Below are 19,729 nucleotides of genomic sequence, written 5' to 3'. Positions count from 1 at the left end.
GGGTATAATTTCATACTTTTACATTTGAATATATCTGATTATCACAGCATCATTTATTAAAGAGGCTATTGTTTCTCCATTGAGTATTCTTGGGTCTCTTGTCAAGTATTAGTTGACTGATTTTTGGGTTTATTTCTGGGCTCTTGATTCTGTTTTACTGGCCTATTTGTATGTTTTTATGCCAGCACCATACTATTTTGATGACTACAGCTTTATAGTATAGCTTGAAATCAGGAAGTGTGATACTTCCTGTTTTGTTCTTTCTTAGGATTTCTTTGGCTATTCAGGGTCTTTTGTAGTTCCATATACATTTTGGGAGTGTTTTTTCCTACTTCTGTTAAAAAAAAAAGTCATTGCAATTTTGATAGAAAATGCATTGAAGATGCTTTTGGTAGTACTAACCAAAATGTTTTTTGGTAATATTGACATTTTAACAATATTAATTCTTCCAATCCATGGAAATGGAGTATCTTCCCATTTATTTGTGTCTTCTTTGATTTTTTTTTTATCTGTGTCTTATTGTTTTCACCATAGATATCTTTCACCTCCTAGGTTAATTTATCTCTCAGTATTTTATTGTTTTTTATGCTATTGATAATGGGATTGACTTTTAACTGTCTTTTTCAGAAATTTTTGTTGTTATTGTATAGAAATGCTACTGAATTTTGTATGTTATTTTGCACCTTACCACTTTACTGAATTCATTGATTAGATACGATTTTTTGGTTGAGTCTTTAGGATTTCCTATATATAAAATCATGCAAATAGAGATAATTTCACTTCTTCCTTTCCAATTCTGATACTTTTTCTTTTCTTTTTTTTTTCTTTTTGCTTGATAGTTCTAGCTAGGACTTCAAGTACTATGTTGAATAGAGGTGGTGAGAGCGGACACCCTTGTCATTCTCCTAATTATAGAGAAAAAGCTTTCATCTTTCACCATTGAGTACGATGTTAGCTATTGGCTTGTCAAATATGACCTTTACTACACTGATATGTATCCCTTCTATGCTTTATTTGTTACAAGTTTTTATCATGAATAGATATTGAATTTCATCAAATGTTTTTTCTGTGTTTACTGAGATGATCATCTGATTCTTTTCTTTCATTCTATTAATGTGATGTATCACAGTAATTGATTTGTGTATGTTGAACCATCTGTGCATCCCAAGGATAAATCCCAGTTAATCATGGTAAACAATCCTTTTAATGTACTGTTTAATTTGGCTTGCTAGAATTTTATTGAGAAATTTTGCATCTATATTCATTAGGGATATTATGTCTGTAGTTTTCTAAGTAGTGTCTTTTTTTGATTTTGGTATCAGGATAATGCTGGCCTCATAAAATGATTTTGGAAATGTTCCCTCCTCTTCAAATTTTTGGAAGAACTTTAAGTGAAACTTTAAGAACTTTAAGTAAATTCTTTAAGTGTTTGGTAAAATTGACCAGTGAAGCCATCTTGTCTTGAGGTTTTCTTTGTTGTGAGATTTTTATTTACTGATTCAAATTCATTGCTAGTAATTAGTCTGTTCAGATTTTCTATTTCTTCCTGATTCAGTCATTCTGACTTGTACATTTCTAAGAATTTTTTCCATCTTCTCTAGGTTGTACAGTTTATTGGTGTACAGGTGTTCACGGTTGTTTCTTCTCATTTCTTGGATCTGTGGTATCTGTTGTGGTGTCTCCTTTTTCATTTATAATTTTGTTGATTTGGGCCCTTTCTCTGTTTTCCTTGGAGTCTAACTAAGGGTTTGCCAATTTTGTTTATCTTTTCAAAGAACCAACTCTTAGTTTGGTTAATATTTTCTATTGGTTTTCTGTTCTCTCTTTCACTTATTTCTGGTGTAATTTTTATTATTTCCTTTCTTCTGCTAACTTTGGGCTCACTTTGTTCTTTTTTTTCTAGTTCCTCAAGGCATTGAGTTAGGTTGTTTATTTGGGATCTTTCTTGTTTCTTAATGTAGGTGTTTATTGCTATGAACCTCCTTCTTATAAGGGTTATTGCTACATCCCATTAGGTTCTGGTATATTGTGGTTTCATTTTTGTTTGTCTCAAGAAACTCTTTTACCTTTCCCTTATTTTCTCCTTTTCTTTTTCATTGGTTGTTCAGGAGAGTGTTGTGTAATTTTCAACTGTTGGTGAATTTTCCAGTTTTCCTTCTATTATTGATTTCTATTTTCATACCATTCAATCTTCTTTTTTTTTTTAACTTGTTTCATTTTTTATTTTTTTTAAATTTACATCCAAATTAGTTAGCATATAGTACAACAATGATTTCAGGAGTAGATTCCTTACTGCCCCTTACCCATTTAGCCCATCCCCCCTCCCACAACCCCTCCAGCAAACCTCAGTTTGTTCTCCATATTTATGAATCTCTTCTGTTTTGTCCCCCTCCCTGTTTTTATATTATTTTTGTTTCCCTTCCCTTATGTTCATCTGTTTTATCTCTTAAAGTCCTCATATGAGTGAAGTCATATGATTTTTATCTTTGTCTGACTGACTAATTTCACTTAGCATAATACCCTCCAGTTCCATCCAAGTAGTTGCAAACGGCAAGATTTCATTCTTTTTGATTGCTGAGTAATACCCCATCACATATATATATATATATATATATACACACACACACACACACACACACACACACATATATACCACATATATACCATATATACTACATATATACCACATATATACCACATATATATACATATATACCACCATATATATATATATACATATATATATATATATGTATATGTATATATACACACATATATACCACATTTTCTTTATCTATTCATCCATCAATGGACATATGGGCTCTTTCCAGACTTTGGCTATTGTTGATAGTGCTGCTATAAACATGGGGTTGCATGTGTCCCTTTGAAACAGCACACCTGTATCCCTTGGATAAATGCCTAGTAGTGCAATTGCTGGGTTGTAGGGTAGTTATATTTTTAGTTTTTTGAGGAACCTCTATACTATTTTCCAGAGTGGCTGTACCAGCTTGCATTCCCACCATTCAGTATTCTTGAATTCGAAGTTTTTAAGACTTATTTTGTTGCCTAACATATGGTCTCTCTTTAAAAAATGCTCCATGTATGCCTGAGAAGAATGTGTATTTTGTTGTTGTTGGATAGAAGATTCTATATATGTATGTTAGGTCCATTTGGTCTATAGTGCTGTTTAAATCTGCTGTTTCCTTATTGCTTCTCTGTCTGCATGATCTATTCATTGTTCGGAGTAGGGTATTAAATCCACCAACTATTATTGTATTGTTTATTTCCCCTTTTAGCTCTGTTAGTTTTTGCTTTGTATATTTAGGTACTCTGATGTGGGGACATAAACATTTACAATTGTTATAAATTCTTGATATATTGACCCCGATACATTATATCATAACCTTCTTTGTCTCCTTTTATCATTTTTAGTTTAAAGTATATTTTGTTTGATGTCAGTATAGCTATCCCTGCTTTCCTTTTGATGACCATTTACTTGAAATGTCTTTTTACATCTCCTTACTCTCAGTGTGTGTGTCTTTAAGGCTAAAATGAGTCTCCTGTAGGCAGCACATTGTTGGATCTTGTTTTTTTAACCCATTCAGCCATTCTATGTTTTTTTTTTAGCCATCTTTCAGAAAAACTAATCTCATCTTTTCATTTTTAACATATACTAAGTCATTATTTACAAATTAGCTCCTTTTTTCCCATTTAAAAAATTTTACTTTTTGTAATGACATGGATGGAGCCAGAGAATATTATGCTAAGTGAAGTAAGTCAGACAGGGAAAGACAAATACCATGTGACTTCACTCATATGTGGATTTTAAGAAATAAAACAAACATGCAAAGGGAAAACAGAGAGAGAGAGAGAGAAAGAGGGGCAAACCAAGAAACAAACTCTTAACTATAGAGAACAAACTTTTGGTGGGGGGGGAGGGGCAGGTGGGGATGGGGATGGGCTAAATAGGTTATGGGGATTAAGGAGTGCCCTTGTGAAGAGCACTGGGTATTGTATGGGAGTGTTGAATCACTATATTGTACATCTGAAATTAGTATTACACTGTATGTTAACTAACTGGAATCTATATCTTTTGATTGGATAATTTAATCTATTTATGCTTAAAGTAATTTTGATAGGTAAAGACTTACAACTGCCATTTTGTTAATTGTTTTCTGGTTGTTTAGTAGATCCATTGCTCTTTGTTTCTTATCCTGCTATATTTTATTTGTGTTTTGATGTCTTCTGGTATTAGTATGCTTTGACTTTGTTGTATTCATATGATTCTTTTCTTTCATTTTATTAATGTGATGTATCAAGATGTTTCCTTGTGGTTACCATGAGGCTTACATAAATATCTTAAACTTACAACATTCTCTTATAAACTGATAATAGCTTAACTTCAACAGAATTTGTAATCTTTACACTTTACTTCTTCTCACCCACATTTTAGGTTACTGCTGTTACAACGTACACATTTTTAATACTATGTAACCAACAACAGATTCTTGTATTTATGATTATTTATGCTTTTTTTAAAAACTTTTAAACTAGAATTGTAAGTCATGTACCACTATTAACATATTGCAGCATCTAACTATATGTTTATCATTACCAGTGATATTTATGCTACCTTTTTATGTTTTTATGATGTTAATTAGCATTCTTTTATTTTCAGTCAAAGAACGACCTTTTGCATTTCTCGTAAGGCAAGTCATGAACTTTGGTAATGAACTCCCTTGTTTTTTGTTTGGGAAAGTCTTTATCCTCTTTTGTTTCTGAAAGACAGTGTGTGGAATTCTTTTCAATTCACAGTATAGAATTTTTGGTTGACAGCTATTTTCTTTTAATATTTTGAATATGTCATCCTCTCCTCTCCTGGTTAGAGAAGTTTCTGTTGCAAAATCCATTGATAGTCTTATCGGGGTTCCCTTGTATGTAATTTCTCTCTTGCTGTTTTTAAAATCATTTCTTTGTATTTGACTTTCAACACTTTAATTATCATGTGTCTCAATATTGTTCAATTTGGGTTCAACCTAGTTGGGATCCTTTGGGCCTCATGGATCTAGATGTCCATTTATCTCCCCCAGGTTCAGGAAGGTTTCAGCTATTATTGCTTTAAATATAATTTCTGTCTCTTTTTCTTCTTCTCAATTTCCCATAATGTGAATATTTTTTCCTTTTCATTGTGTCCCATGATTCCCATAGGCTTTCTTCATTCTTTTTTTTTTTTTTTTTTTAGTTCCTCTGACTGGGTAATTTCTAACATCCTAACCTGTAGGTATTCGTTATGATCGAATGTACTTGTGAAACTCTTTATTGAATTCTTTGTATTTTTCAACTCCTTCTTCCTTTTTCCCTTTTACCCCTCCCCTCTCCCCTTCCAACCTTTCATTTCCTCTCCTCTCCTCTCCTTTCCTTCATGGTTGCTATTTCCTTGTAAAATTCTTGCTCTGTTCATGCATTGTTTTCCTAGACTCATTTAGTTTTCTGTGTTTTCTTATAGTTAGTTAAACTTCTTTAAGAAGATTATTCTGAACTTTTATTGGAAGTTCATAATCTCCATTTCTTTAGGATCAGTTATGGAGCTTAATTAGTTTCCTTTGGTGGTGTCGTATTTACCTGGTTTTTTGTTTTGTTTTGTTTTGTTTTTTTTTTTGTGATCCTCAATTCCTTATATTGGTTTCTGCTCATTTGAGTAGTGGGCTCCTCATCCAGATTTTACAGGTTTGCTGTGGCAGAAACCTTTCTTTATCTGCTAAGTTTGGGTTTCTGTTGTGAGTCTGTTGGTAATGTTTTGGGCATATGAGGTCTGCTATTGTTATCTATTTTTAGGCTACTATTTGAGCTTTGAGGATGGGAATGGGGGGTGGTTTTACAACTGGCTGAGACCAGTTGGATACAACTGCTGGTTTGGTTCCCTGCCCAAGTGAGGCTGTTTGATCGGCTCCATGGTTGTCTGATTTCACTAGTCAGGCTTACCAGATGGTTGGGACTGGTTACTACATTTAGTAGCAGATGAGACTATGGATTAGCTCACCTGCATGGTCAAGGCCACAGCCCAGAGCCCAGGGCTGATACAACTCATTGTTTGGGGATCTTAATCAGGCTTGCATGTGCACTGAATTCCCTGGTCAGGTGAGGCTACTAGTTTTGCTCTGCAGATGGGGGAGCCATGGGCTGTGCTTTCTGTTCAAGTGCCACTGTATGCAGGACTCTGGAATGGCTGTGAAGTTTCCTATTTCCTCCGGTTATGTTCATGGGTCAAACAGGCTGAAGGCTGTATTCAGCAGGGGTACAACTTAGATTCCTTGCCTAGGTGCAGCAGTAGAGAGAACTTTAAAACTGGCAAAGCTCTCTATTTGTTGTCTTAACTCAAGCTGACCTGCGTTCCAAGTTCCCGCCACACAGGGCCACTAGCTTCGCTCGGTACTACTGGCTCTGTCTGCTCTTCTCTTAGCTTGAGCACTGCTGGGCTGCACTACTTTCAGGTGTTTTGGCCAGCGCTTCTGGTCATGGGGCTGGAAGACACTCTCCATAGTAGTACTATGTCTTAGCCCATCTGCTCGGGCAGGAGGGGTAGGGGCTGCTCCAGGTTACTCTCAGTTCCCAAATTGGGTCTTCAGTTGGGAGGGACCAGGAGCTGCCCTCAGTATTGGCTATGAATTAATACCCCTGCCTATGTATACCAAGAGAAGTCTCTATCCCCAGTAGTGGCTTTGCTTTGGGGATGATCAGCTCTGTCCATTGCTTCTCAGCTCAAGTGCTGTTGGGCTACACAGCTTCTATAAGTTGTTGCCAGCCCTTCTGGTCTGATGGGGCTGAAAGGCATTCTCCACAGTGGGTGGGTCTGTGACTTAGAATTCTGCTTGGGTGTGGGCAATCTGGGCTCTAGGGCTGGCATAACTCCCTACTTGAGGGTCTGAATCAGGCAGATCTGCACCCCACTGAGTTCTCTGGTCAGAGTGTGCCTCTGGCTTGGTTTTGCAAATGAGCCAAGCCACTGGTTAGGATTACTATTTGGGCACTGTGGATAAGAACTCACTCTGCCAAGATCTGTGTGTTGGCTATTACAAACTCTTCTACTCAGAAGTCTACTCTTCTCTGTTACTCAGATTCCCAGTGGCTGTGCCCCAAAACTCCCCTGTAATTCCTGTGGTGTGAGATTAAAGTAGGGGCTCCTACAAAGTGGCCTATGATGCTGGGGAAGACTTGTTTTTCCAGGTTTTCTTTTCTCTGCATGGTGCTGTGCTGTCCTGGAGAAGGGGCAATGCAGTCAATGCACAGCCACTTCTACTCTCCTAATGCAGTCTGTCTTGGTCTCTGAGGTGCAAGTGGGTGCTTCAGCCTCACCCCTGTGTTCTAGGATTCTCTCAGTGGTGTTTTATTCTTTTTAAGAATTTTTAAACATTTTATTTATTTTTGAGAGACAGAGAGAGACAGAGCATGAGCAGGGGAGGGACAGAGAGAGGAGGAGACACAGAACCTGAAGCAGGCTCCAGGCTCTGAGCTGTCAGCACAGACTCGATGCGGGGCTTGAACCCACAAACTGTGAGATCATGACCTGAGCTGAAGTTGGAGGCTTAACTGACTGAGCCACCCAGGCGCCCCAGTGGTGTTTTATTCTTGAATAAATATTAGCTGTTCATCTTGTGAAGAAGAGTAAAGTAAGAAATGACCTATGTTGCCATCTTGGTGACATCACTCAATTAAATGTTTTTCTTTTTTTAATGGATCTTTAGAGTTAGTAGAATGATTGTTACATTTCTTTAATAGTCAATAAATTATATTTAGTGGCCACCAGTTTGTATCATAAAATGCAGCACACAAGGTTTAATAAATATCAATAAATATGTTGATCACATCCATTAAATTCTTAAAAATTTAAGTTCAGAATTAACTTAGTTTATAATAAGGAAATTATTTTTGCCTCTAAAATAACTTTAATAAGTTATTTTAGTAAATGAAACCAACTGAGACAATAAGGTAGCAAGTCAGTGGAATCACCTCACTGATTTACAAATTAAATCCCCTCAACCACATTCTTAATTGTACTGAATACTTCTCTATAACTGTATGTCATTCAGAATTAAAGCCTATTATACTGGAGCATATGCTGATTTCTTCAAAAATAAGCAAGGTGAGTCAACTATTATTTGCTTGAAAGAGCCTTAGCAAATTAATTGATAGCTGGAAAATCCCAAAATATCTGGAGAATAAACAACACACTTCTAAATAACACATGTGTCGAAGATGAAGTCTCAAGAGACTGTGAAAAATATTTTGAACTAAATGGAAATGGAAACATAACTTATCAAAACTTGTGGGACACAGCAAAAACAGCAGAAAATTGATAGCACTGAATATATATGTATCAGAAACGAAGATTTAAAATCAGTAACATAAGGTTCTACCTTAGGAAATTAGACAAAGAAGAGTAATGTAAACCTAAAAGAAGCAGAAGAAAAGAAATGTAATTTAGAGCAGAAATGAATGAAATTAAAAACAGGGAATCAAAAGAGAAAAATCACCCAAATGAAAAGCTGATTCTTTGACAACATCAATGTATTAGTTTCCTAAGGCTGCCAAAACAAATTACCACAAATTGCTAGCTTAAGAAGACCAATTTATTCTCAAATTCTGGAGGCCAGACATTTGAAATCAAGGTGTCAGCAGGAGCATACTTTCCCCAGAGGCTCTACAGGAAATTTCTTCCCTTGCTTATTCCAGTGTGTGGTGACTGTCAATATTCCTTTGCTTATGGCTGCATCACTCCAATCTCTTCACAAGGCTTTCTCTGTGTGTCCTCAAAACTTCCTCTGCCACACTCTGATAAGCAGACATGTGATTGCATTTAGGACCATCCTGATAATCCAGAATAAGCTTCCCTTTTCAAGTTCCTTAGCTTGATCACATCTTTTTTTTTTTGCCCTGTAAGGTAACATTCAAAAATTCCAGTGACTTAATACATCTTTTGGGGGGTCCATTTTTGGCCTACTGCAATCAATAAAATCAATAAACCTCTAACCATGCTAACCAAGGAAATAAAAAGAGGATAAGCACAAGTTACTAATATCAGAAATCAAAGAGAGGTCATCACTGCTAACCTCAAGGACATTAAAAGGATAATAAAGAATGTTATGAACAACTCTATGTCCATAAATTTAATAACTAAGTGAAATGGACCAAGTTCTTATAAGATACAAACTACCAGAACTCACATAACGAGAAATCTGAATAAGTAATAATCTGAATAAGTCTTCATCTATTAAAGAAACTGAATCAATAATCAAAATATTAAAAAAAAAAAAAAAAAAAAGAAAGAAAGGACCACACCAAGATTGCTTTGTCAAACATTTAAGGAAGAAATGATACCAATTCTGTACAATGTCTTCCAAAGGCAGAAGCTGAGGAAACACTTCCTAGCTCAATCTATGAGGTCATCATTACTCTAATACCAAAACCAGATATAAACAGCATATGAAAGGAGAAATTACAGACTAATATCTCTCATAAATATAGATGAAAAAATCTTTAACAAAATATTAGCAAATCAAACCTGAAAAATAGATAAAGAATTATGAACTACAACCAAGTGGGGTTTACTCCAGGTATGCAAGACTGGTTCAATATTCAAAATCAGTTAATGGAATCTACCACAAAACAGTCTAAAAAAGAAAAATCATTTGATCATATCAATAAATGCAGAAGCATCATCTGACTAAATCTAAATTCATGATAAAAAGTCTCAGTAAACTAGGAATAGAGAATATACTTCCCAACTTGATATAGAATATGTACAGGGAAGCAAAAATAATATAAAAATAGGGAGGGGGACAAACATAAGAGACTCTTAAATATGGAGAACAAACAGAGGGTTACTGGAGGGGTTGTGGGGGGGGATGGGCTAAATGGGTAAGGGGCACTAAGGAATCTACTCCTGAAATCATTGTTGCACTATATGCTAACTAATTTGGATGTAAAAAAAAAAAAAAAAAAGAACACGTACAAAAAACCTACAGCTAACATCATACTTAATGGTGAGAAATTAGATGCTTTCTCCCAAAGATCAAGACCAGGCAAAGATTTCTCCTCTCATCACTTGTATTCAACACAATACTGAAAGTCCTTATTGCAAATGCAATAAGACGAGAAAAGGAAATAAAAGGTACAAGGATTAAGAAATAAGAAATAAAACTATCTTTGTTCAGAGATGACATGACATCTATGTAAAAAGTCACAAAGACTTAACAAAAACAAACCAAACCAAAATAACCATGAAACTCCTGGAACTAAAAAGCAAGGGTGTAGGATACAGGTTAATTTAACGTCAACTGCTTTCCTACATAGCAGCAGTGAGCAACTGTAATTTTAAAATAAAACACAATACCAATCTTCCCCCAGTTAAATATTTAGGTATAAATCTAACAACATATGTACAGGATTTATATGAGGAAAATTCTGATGAAAGAAATCAAAGAAAGTCTAAATAAATGGAGAGATACTCCATGTGCATGGATAAAAAGATTATTGTTAAGATATCAATTCTTACCAACTTAATCTATAGATTCAATGAAATTCTATTCAAAACCCTCTGCATTATTTTGTAGATAATGATAAGCTGATTCTAAAGTTTATATGGAAAGACAAAAGATCCAGAACAGCTAAGTCAATATAGGACGACAAAGTTAGAGGACTGACTGTTCCCAACTTCAAGACTTACTATGCAGTTATAGCAATTAAGAAAGAATTTATTGGTGAAAGAACAGACAAACAGATCAGTGGAAGAGAACCCTGAAATAGATCCACACAAACATAGTCAAGTGATCTTTGACAAAGGAGCAAAGGCAATTTAATGGACAAGGGACAGCCTTTCCCGCCTCCGCCCCAACACCCACCCCCCCCGCCAACAAATGGTACTGGAACTGGATGCCCATGTGAAAAAAAAGTGAATCTAGACAAAGAACAGACACCTTTCAAAGAAATTAACAAAAAATTGGTTTACAGGCCAAAAAGTAAAATACAAAACCGTGTAACTTCTAGAAGATAACAGAAAAACCTGAGTTGACCTTCAGTTTGGTAATGAGAGTTTAGATACAACATCAAAACTATAATCCATGAGAAAAGTAGATTTAGATCTTATTAAAATTAAAAACTTATGTGCTGCAAGACACACTGTTAAGAGAATGAAAAGATAATCCACAGACTGAGTGAAAATCTTTGGTAACACATTATCTGATAAAGGGCTAGCATGCAAAATATACAAAGAAAACTTAAAACTCAGCAATAAAAAAACAGACTACTCAATTAAAAAATGGACAAAAGATGTGAATAGCTATGTCACCAAAGAAGAAATACAGAAGGTAAATAAACATAAAAAGATGCTCAACATCCTATGTCATCAGGGATTTGCAAATTTAAACAACGAGATACAACTATACATACATTGGAATGGTTAAATAAAAAAATGTAATGATACCAAATGGTGATATGGATATAGAGCAACAGGAACTCTCATTTATTGCTGGTGGAAATGCAAAATTACACCTGCACTTTGAAAGATAATTTGGCAATTTCTTACAAAGTTAAACATAATCTCACCATATGATCCAGTGATTGTGCTCCTAAGTATTTGCCCTAGAGGACTGAAAACCTATGCCTATGCAAAAATCTGCACGTGAATGTTTATAGCTATATACGTAATTTCCACAAAATATAAGCAACCAAGATGTCTTTAAATAGGTGAATATATAAACAAACTGTGGTACATCCATATAATAGAATATTATTTATTTCTAAAAAATGAGCTATCAAGCCATAAAAAGATTGGAGGAACTTTAAATGTGTCTTACTTAGTAACAGAATCCAGTCTGAAAGAAGCCAATCTGGAAGGCTAACTGATTCCAACTAAATGACATTGTAGAAAAGGCAAAAGTACAGAGGCAGTAAAAAGATCAGTAGTTGTCAAGCGTTCAGGGGGAGGTAGAGAGGGGTGAAGAGATAAAGCACTTGCGTTTTTATAAGTGCTGTGAAACTATTCTGTATGCTATTGTTACAGTAAATACATGATTTCTGCATTTTTCAAAAGACACAGAACTGTACAACACAAAAAGTGAAACTTAATGTAAACTATGGACTTTAGGTAGTAATAATGTATCAATATAGTGTCATTAATTATAACCTATGTGCTACACCAATACAAGATGTTAATTATGGGGAAACTGTGTGTGTGTGTGTGTGTGTGTGTGTGTGTAAGGAGGTATATGGGAACTTTATTTGCTCAATTTTATCATAAATCTAAACTGTTCTAATAAATAAAGTCTATTAATTATCCCCCCCAACACTCAACACACACACACACACACACACACACACACACACACACACACACGCAGAGTACACACACCAAGAATAAGAATGAAGAATGGCTGAAATTGGTTCAGTAGAAATCAAAAGTGACATAAGATATACAAAGAAACAAGAGCACACATATCCAGCAATGGAAGAGTATCCAAATCAGACCTAATCACACCTGAATTCGGTTATGTCTGTGATAATTTATAAGCGATAAAATTGAAGCACCTCCACAGGAGGGTTTATCAGGTAGGGTAAACCCTACCTATGCTCAGGTATCTTTATATTTATGTAGCTGCTACATAACAACCTGTTAAAAATGGTATAGAAGAAATCTCTGCACAATGTTAAAGGTGGGATTCAATCATCTCTGGATATAAGTGATCTCACAATGTTGAGGCCTAGTTAAATGCCAGATATTATTGTCATCCTGATTCTACTGAGATGTGGTACCCCATCTCAGATCAGTCAAAAAGGAAGAGTTAATTATCTATGTAAGGATCAGTTCTGGAGAAAAACATTTTTGAGGACCTCAGCACACACTCTGACTAACCAGTTTCTTAATAAATGGCTGAGAAGTTTCCCCATGTATAGAAAATTATGTGTCAAACCAACTGCATGAATAAATGATTATACAAAATATGTAAAAATGTCAGAAAAACCCCACAACTGTTCTTACATGGGATAAATATTTTTCAATTGTATTAATGGTCCTAATTAACTCCCTTAAAAAAGTTAGCCAAGGCCTATTAAACATATAGTTTTATTTCACATTCTATAATAGAGCTCAGGATAAGGACTGATCCTAATTTCAGATATGAGGGATAAATAAATTCATTTCATGAGACTATTGCAAATGCACACTGCTTAATACACAGCTGCTGCTGAACAGCTATTTGGTTAGCTGAATTACTGAATGTAGGGTTTTGTCAGTACATGTATATCAGAAGCATGTGTTCTGTTTTACTTGGAATTGGGAGGAGGCTGCATTGGGACTACTCAGGCACTGCTTCCCTTCCTCACATAAATAAATGACTACTGGATGCTGGGTGCTCTGCTAGAACTAGGGCAGTGACTAAACACACCTTTCAAATTATTATACACACTGTAAAGGATGGGATGCGACATTTGAGGTGAAGTTTAAAGATAAGAGTAGGTATTAATCAGAAGAAGGGTGGAGAAGAATTTCAGGTGCAGGGAAGAATGTGCACACAGGCCTTATAACAGAAAGGATGGCTGAGGAGCTGGACGAAGCCGAGTTATGCTAGCATGAATGTTCTGAGACCAGTGAAAAAGTGGTTGGGACCAGATCACACTGGGCCTTTTTGGTCTTTGCCTTAAGGAAAATGAGAAGTTACTGAAGGATTTTAAAGAGAGGGCAACAAGATTTGCCTTTTAAAAAAAACTGCTCTAGTTAGGGGGTGTTTTGTGTATCTCTATTACGTGATGTGACAAACAGCCTTCAACTGGTAAGATTCACCTTGCTCCTTCTCCAAGTGGGATAGCTCTGGAGTTTCAAGAAAACATGGAACTACATAGTAAGACTCAAATCTAGGAAATACAATAAGGTTTAGAAACTCTCCTTTTATTAACTTGGGCCGGATAGATTACTTATAAAGATTTTTTTGTTTTGTTTTCTACTAAGAGATTCTAACTCAGTAAGTTCTAAAAATATTCATGTGGTCTAAAAGATGGGATTTCTTGGAGCGCCTGGGTGGCTCATTCGGTTGAGTATCTGACTCTTGATTTCAGCTCAGGTCATAGGATCTAGCCCCGCATAGGGCTCTGCATTGAGCAAGAAGCCTGCTTAAGACTCTCTCTCTCTCTTTCTCTCTCCCACCCTCTCTCCCTCTCCTCTGCTTGCACTCTTTCTCTCAAATTAAAAAAAATATATATAAACGTGAATTAGTTATATATATATATATATATACACACACACACACACACACACACATATACATGATAGGATTTCTTTGGACCTAGTTTGGAATCATGCCATTTAGAATTAAATGATCTGTGCTTGCTGTCTGCACTTTCTTAACTTCTATTTAGTGTTCTGTAATCTGCTTGGTCAACACCGCTTCAATAATCTTGTTGTTAAATGTAAAAGACACTTTTTATAATTAAAAAAATTTTTTTTTAATTTGAGGGAGAGAGAGAGCAAGTGGGGGAGAGGGGCAGGGAGAGAGAGAGGGAGAGACAGAGAGAGAGACAGAGACAGAGAATCTCAAGCAGGCTCCACACTCAGCACAGAGCTCAATCCTACGATCCTGGGATCACGACCTGAATTGAAATCAAGAGTCAGACATTCAGTCAATTGAGGCACCCAGGTGCCCCTAAAAGACACTTTTCAACCTTTATCTTATTTGACCTATCTGAAGCCAGTTCTTTCTGGAAATGTTTTCCATGAAAATACAGTTCTGGTTTCTGCTTCAACAAAGTATTTCTTTATGCTTCTCAATGTCCTTTGGGGGCTTCTTTTCCTCTACCCAACATTTAACTGTTGGAGTCTTCTCTCCCTACTCTACCCAATCTTTATGATTTCAACCCACTCCCATAAGCTTCACTTAATCATCTATATAGTTAATGGCTCCTCACTCTCAAGTATTTCTTTATGGCTTAGATTTCTATCCTGAGAATCAGCTCTACATAACCTCTTAGTATAGACACTCCCACTGGACCATCTTACAAATATAAAATTTATAATCTCATGTTATGCCCTCTCCAAATCAGCCCTTTCTCTTCCTCCCTCCTCACTGGGTACCACTAGTGTTCAAGTACAAATCCTATGCTCCCATGCATCATCCTTGATATCTGTCTCTCACCCTAAGATCTAATCAATCTTTTTGGTTTAAACTTAAAATCTCCCTTACATCTTTCTACTTCTTTCTAGTCCCATTACCATTATCTTAATTAAGACTGCCTGCTATTATTCTTTTAAGTGGATTACTGAAATAGTCTTTTAACTTATTCCTTGCCCTAAGTGAGTTTTCTAAAGTACAAAGATGACTGTATCACTACCTGAATTAAATCTCTTCAATGACAACCTCATTGCTCCTAAGCATAAAGTTCAAATTCCTTAAATATCATTCACAAAGCTCTTCGTGGCTCTCTTTCCAGCTCATTTCTCATTATCCACCTATTTATCTCTATACTGTAGCCAGGATGAACAAACTTCACATCCTCTAGGAACAGTGACCCTATCTATCCTCCTTTACTTAACTAGCTCCATTCACCCTGTAGATCTCAGCTTGAAATGACTTTCTCCAAGAAATCTGACTTGTCTAGATTAGCTGATCCTCTCATGTGCTCCCACCGTATTCAGACCTTCCAACCGGATAGATGTTAAGCAATTGTTCTTGTTTCACAATTCGATCTCTAGTGCCTCGAAAAGGCTTTAATAAATATTTGTGGAATTGATTAATTACTGGTTCCTTAGTCCTGCTTCATGTGGCTCTTAAGTTTTTTTTGTGTTTTAATGGCCAACTAGAACCTTTGTGATTGGTGTGTGCCCTGCAGAATATAAGCTATGGATATCTAGTACTGGTCTGTGGTTAAACAATGATGGCTTACAGGTTGACTGCTTTGTGAACACTAAGAGTAAGAAAAAGCCTAAGGTTTAGAAAGGAAATGAAGGAAAGAAAAACAAGCCAAAATAACTTCAATGAGTTATTCTGTTCTAAGGGGGGATTTTAAATTGACTGTCATTAGCATAGCATCAATGTGGATTTCAGCAGCTTTCCTGGAATACTAAGAACAAGTGCGACTGGAGGCCCCCTTGGTGGCTGAGTGGACATTTGTTTGTAGTGAAATAATCCTTGAAAGGAGTCATTCATTCAATAAGTACTTATTGAGCAACTATGTAGAGAGAGTCAAGGACACAGTAGATGCTTGGGGATACAACACTAACCAAAGAGGACAATGATGTCTGAGCTTACAGAGGTTTTGCTCACCATTTTCTCTTTAGTGCCTAAAAGAAGTGCTTAATAAATATCTGTGAGTGAATCAATGAATGAATGAATGTTTCTTAAGGCCTGCTTCTAATCTGAACATTAGACCTGCCATCCACAGACATGGCAGGTCTGTGGATGAGGAAGGAGGGCTGTGGCACCATTCTCCTGTGGGTAACCTCTAGTTCTCTCCTATTTTAGTTCTCTGATTTTAAAATCATTTTACCATAATTTAGTGTAATCAACAATAAATGTTAGCTTGTGAAATTCAAAGCAATTCTCTTTATAGTAATAGAGTTATAAGACATAATCTTTTATCATAATAAATATATTGATGATTCTGGCTATGGTTAATTATAGAAAAATTTATTCACACATAGCAGGATGATTCCTTAATTTTAGCAAATTATACCTGAGGTTCTATACACTTTATTTGAAAGGAAATCAATTTGTTATTTACTTTGTCATATGTTTGAACAGTTTCTCCGTACAATATGTGAAAGTTGAAAACCTGAATAAAATCAGCCCAAGCTTCTATCAGACTGCCTTATCTACATGTTTTAGGGATTATAAAGATAAAAGTAAGGTTGTTTCTTCAGGAGCTAAAGTACTCAGTGAAGCCTTCATTCAGGTTTCTTCAAAAGGGAATATTTGATTTATCAGCAGTCTGATAACTCTAAAACATGCCTTATATCACATTTATAGGCATCAGAATTCTTTTTTAAGAAGTGTAGCTAGTAATCAGGATAAATGTCATTTACTTTTATTTTGGTCTCCAGGGAATATTGTTTACTTTGTTTTAAAATTTATGTGAGTCATTTTGGTTATATGCCTTTTTTAATTAGCTTGAAGGAAGCAATCACTGGGGAGAAAGCGGATATCAATTCTGATCCGATATTGATAGCTACTGTGCTGTAAACTGTGTGTCCTTTCTAATTAAATGTAAACATGTTCAGTTCTAAAGTCCAGCAGCAATGACAACAGTCACTAGGAAAGATTGCCTAAGTACTGCTCAACTGATTTGCCTGGCCTTTATTTCTTTCATAGTTGTGCTTGTGCAATCATTGCTGGGGTGAATGCTGGTTGTAACCGACTTTTTTTAGGTCATCTTCAGAGGAAAGATTTGACAGGAATGTAGAGTGCTCTGTAATACCTAAAGTTACTTATTAACTATGTCCTTCTGATAACTAATCAATGGCATTGCAGAGAGTCAAATTTGTTGCACTAAACTGCCCCCCTGCCCAAAGCCAAGTCTTGGTAAATATTTAATGGCAGTAAAGGTGTTTTGCTAGTTATCCAACTGATATGTTAAAGGACTCTTAAAAGCAACTTTATCTTGCCTTCCTTTCCATAAATAATTTGCTCAGCAATATAGTGTGTAGGTGTAAAAGCATTTGGATTTCATTTTATTGAATATCTTTTAGAAAAAGTCCAAATGTGAATTAGTATTTAAAAATGCTCATTTTAATCAGTACTGTGTCACTTAAACATAATAGGGAAAACCAAACCACCACCAAACTTCTCTCCTTGGTAAAATGCCAAGTTGAAGCAGAAAACAACCCAGTCCCTTTCATTTTACTGAACACTATACCAGACTTGTCCAAAACCCGTTGTACAGCTGCTGTCACAAGGAAATGTTATAAAGTTTCTATTGTTAGAGAGTTGCCACATGCTCTGTAAAAATCAGAAGACAGGGATTTTGCTTTTTATTCAACACAGTAAAGGTTGGGGTTTTTCCATCTCTACCTTTATAATTATCTATGGAGTTTTAGGCCCTTGTTTTACCTACTGTAACTCCTGGCTAGACAGAAAAAAATGACAGCTTCATTTTTTAAATAAGAAAATTCTTCAGACTTAAGTTTCATTAGAATACTTGACAATTAGGATCTTTCTAGAAATGAGGCACATTTATTTAAATTTATACTTAATTAAATTTCACTTATTGCAGGTAACATGTTTCTTTATTATTCTAGCATGTATTTCAGTCTAGAAATTTAGTACTAAGGACTGACTTATGAAGTATGTTTTTTAATAGCCCAGCTGTAGAAAAGCACAAATTATTTTTCTAAGTATCAAATAAGAGCCAGTGACTTAAAGCACTGTACTGAATTAATGATCCTTCATGACGCATTCTACATCAAAAGGGTTAAAACTGAAAAAGAAAACAAAAGTGAGAATAAAAAGGTTAAAGTGAGGTTTTCAGAACGAAAAAGTATTACAAATGTGCCAGACTTGAGGTGGAAACACTGGATTTTGCAATATTGGGATGATCTGTTTATTTTACTTTGTGGTGGTCTGAAAGGAATGTTTATATATATTTTGCCTGACAGAGCTGGTGTATGGAAAAAGAAATAGTCTCCTACTATCAGTGACATATGAAGTCAATTTTTAAGATATTACTTGGTCTAGTTGGTATGAAGGCAAGGTTTCTAAATTTTCCCTAAAATCCTGTCTCAGAGTTAGTTAATAATATGGTGTACACTTTCAGAGAAAAAGGTATCATGTTCCAATTGCAAAAGTTTTATTTTGTGCATTGCTGACTTCAATATATCAAAGTTTGGAAGGTTGGCATAGAATATGTATGTTTTTAAATTAGTATTTTTTCCTTTATGTCTTGAAGACATGTTTACATTGATTTTTATCTTTGAAATGTTGTGACATAATATTTCCCTACTTCTCAAATTTTGGCCAGGGATCCAGGTCAGATCAGAAATAGGGACAGGCCAGCAGGTACATGTCTGGGGGCTCAATTCAAAACGGTCACAAAAATCTCACTGGAATAATTTAAAATATGGTGTTAGTTAACTCAGTGCACAGGTAACCAGTTACTCATGCAAATGGAAAAATATAAATTGCATGTACTACTGTTGAAATATAGTACCTCAACTGAAAATTTAAGACACTCCCCCCACCCCCCACCCCCGCACCCCAGCTCTGATAAACAATTGCATATTATAATATACAAAGACAAACTGCATCAACTTAACTGTATTTTACCAGAGAGCTAACTTCTGAAATCAAACAATATGTGGTATCATGCCATAGATGATTTAGTTCTAAACCATTTAATATGTTTCTTCAGAAACTGTCTAGTTTGGGAAAGTTGCAAAAGACAAAGAAGGTGCTATATGGGAGTGCACAACAGAGGCACCAAACCCAGATCAAGTGAGGGATGGGGGCAGGGGAGCTTCTTGAAGACATAGTGTGTAAGCTGAGTCTTGAAGGAGTAGGAGTTGCTCAATCAAACAAGGATAAATGAAGGGTGTTCCAGTTAAAGAAGGTCGTGTGGAAAGAAGGTTCACATGGAAGTATGAGAAAAGCTTTGCTGAAAATATTTAACTAATTATGGGCTTGCAAATATGGCTAGTCCTAAATAGAAGCCTTCAGACTTTGTAAAGTGGGTTAGGGAGAGGAGCTTATCTTAA

At 35.6% G+C, this 19,729-nt stretch overlaps 1 protein-coding gene across 6 annotated transcripts in view; it reads right to left on the bottom strand.

The window, feature by feature from the left end:
- Positions 1 to 19,729, bottom strand: part of MIPOL1 (mirror-image polydactyly 1) — a 320,635-nt gene that overhangs the window by 55,499 nt on the left and 245,407 nt on the right. The gene's annotated exons all lie outside the window — the stretch shown is intronic.

The sequence above is a fragment of the Panthera pardus genome, unplaced genomic scaffold (genome assembly GCF_024362965.1).
Source record: "Panthera pardus isolate Hobbes unplaced genomic scaffold, ASM2436296v1 HiC_scaffold_24, whole genome shotgun sequence".
Lineage (NCBI taxonomy): Eukaryota > Metazoa > Chordata > Mammalia > Carnivora > Felidae > Panthera > Panthera pardus.
The sequence above is the reverse complement of the archived record's forward strand: the minus strand, read 5'-3'. Positions and strand labels throughout refer to the sequence as shown.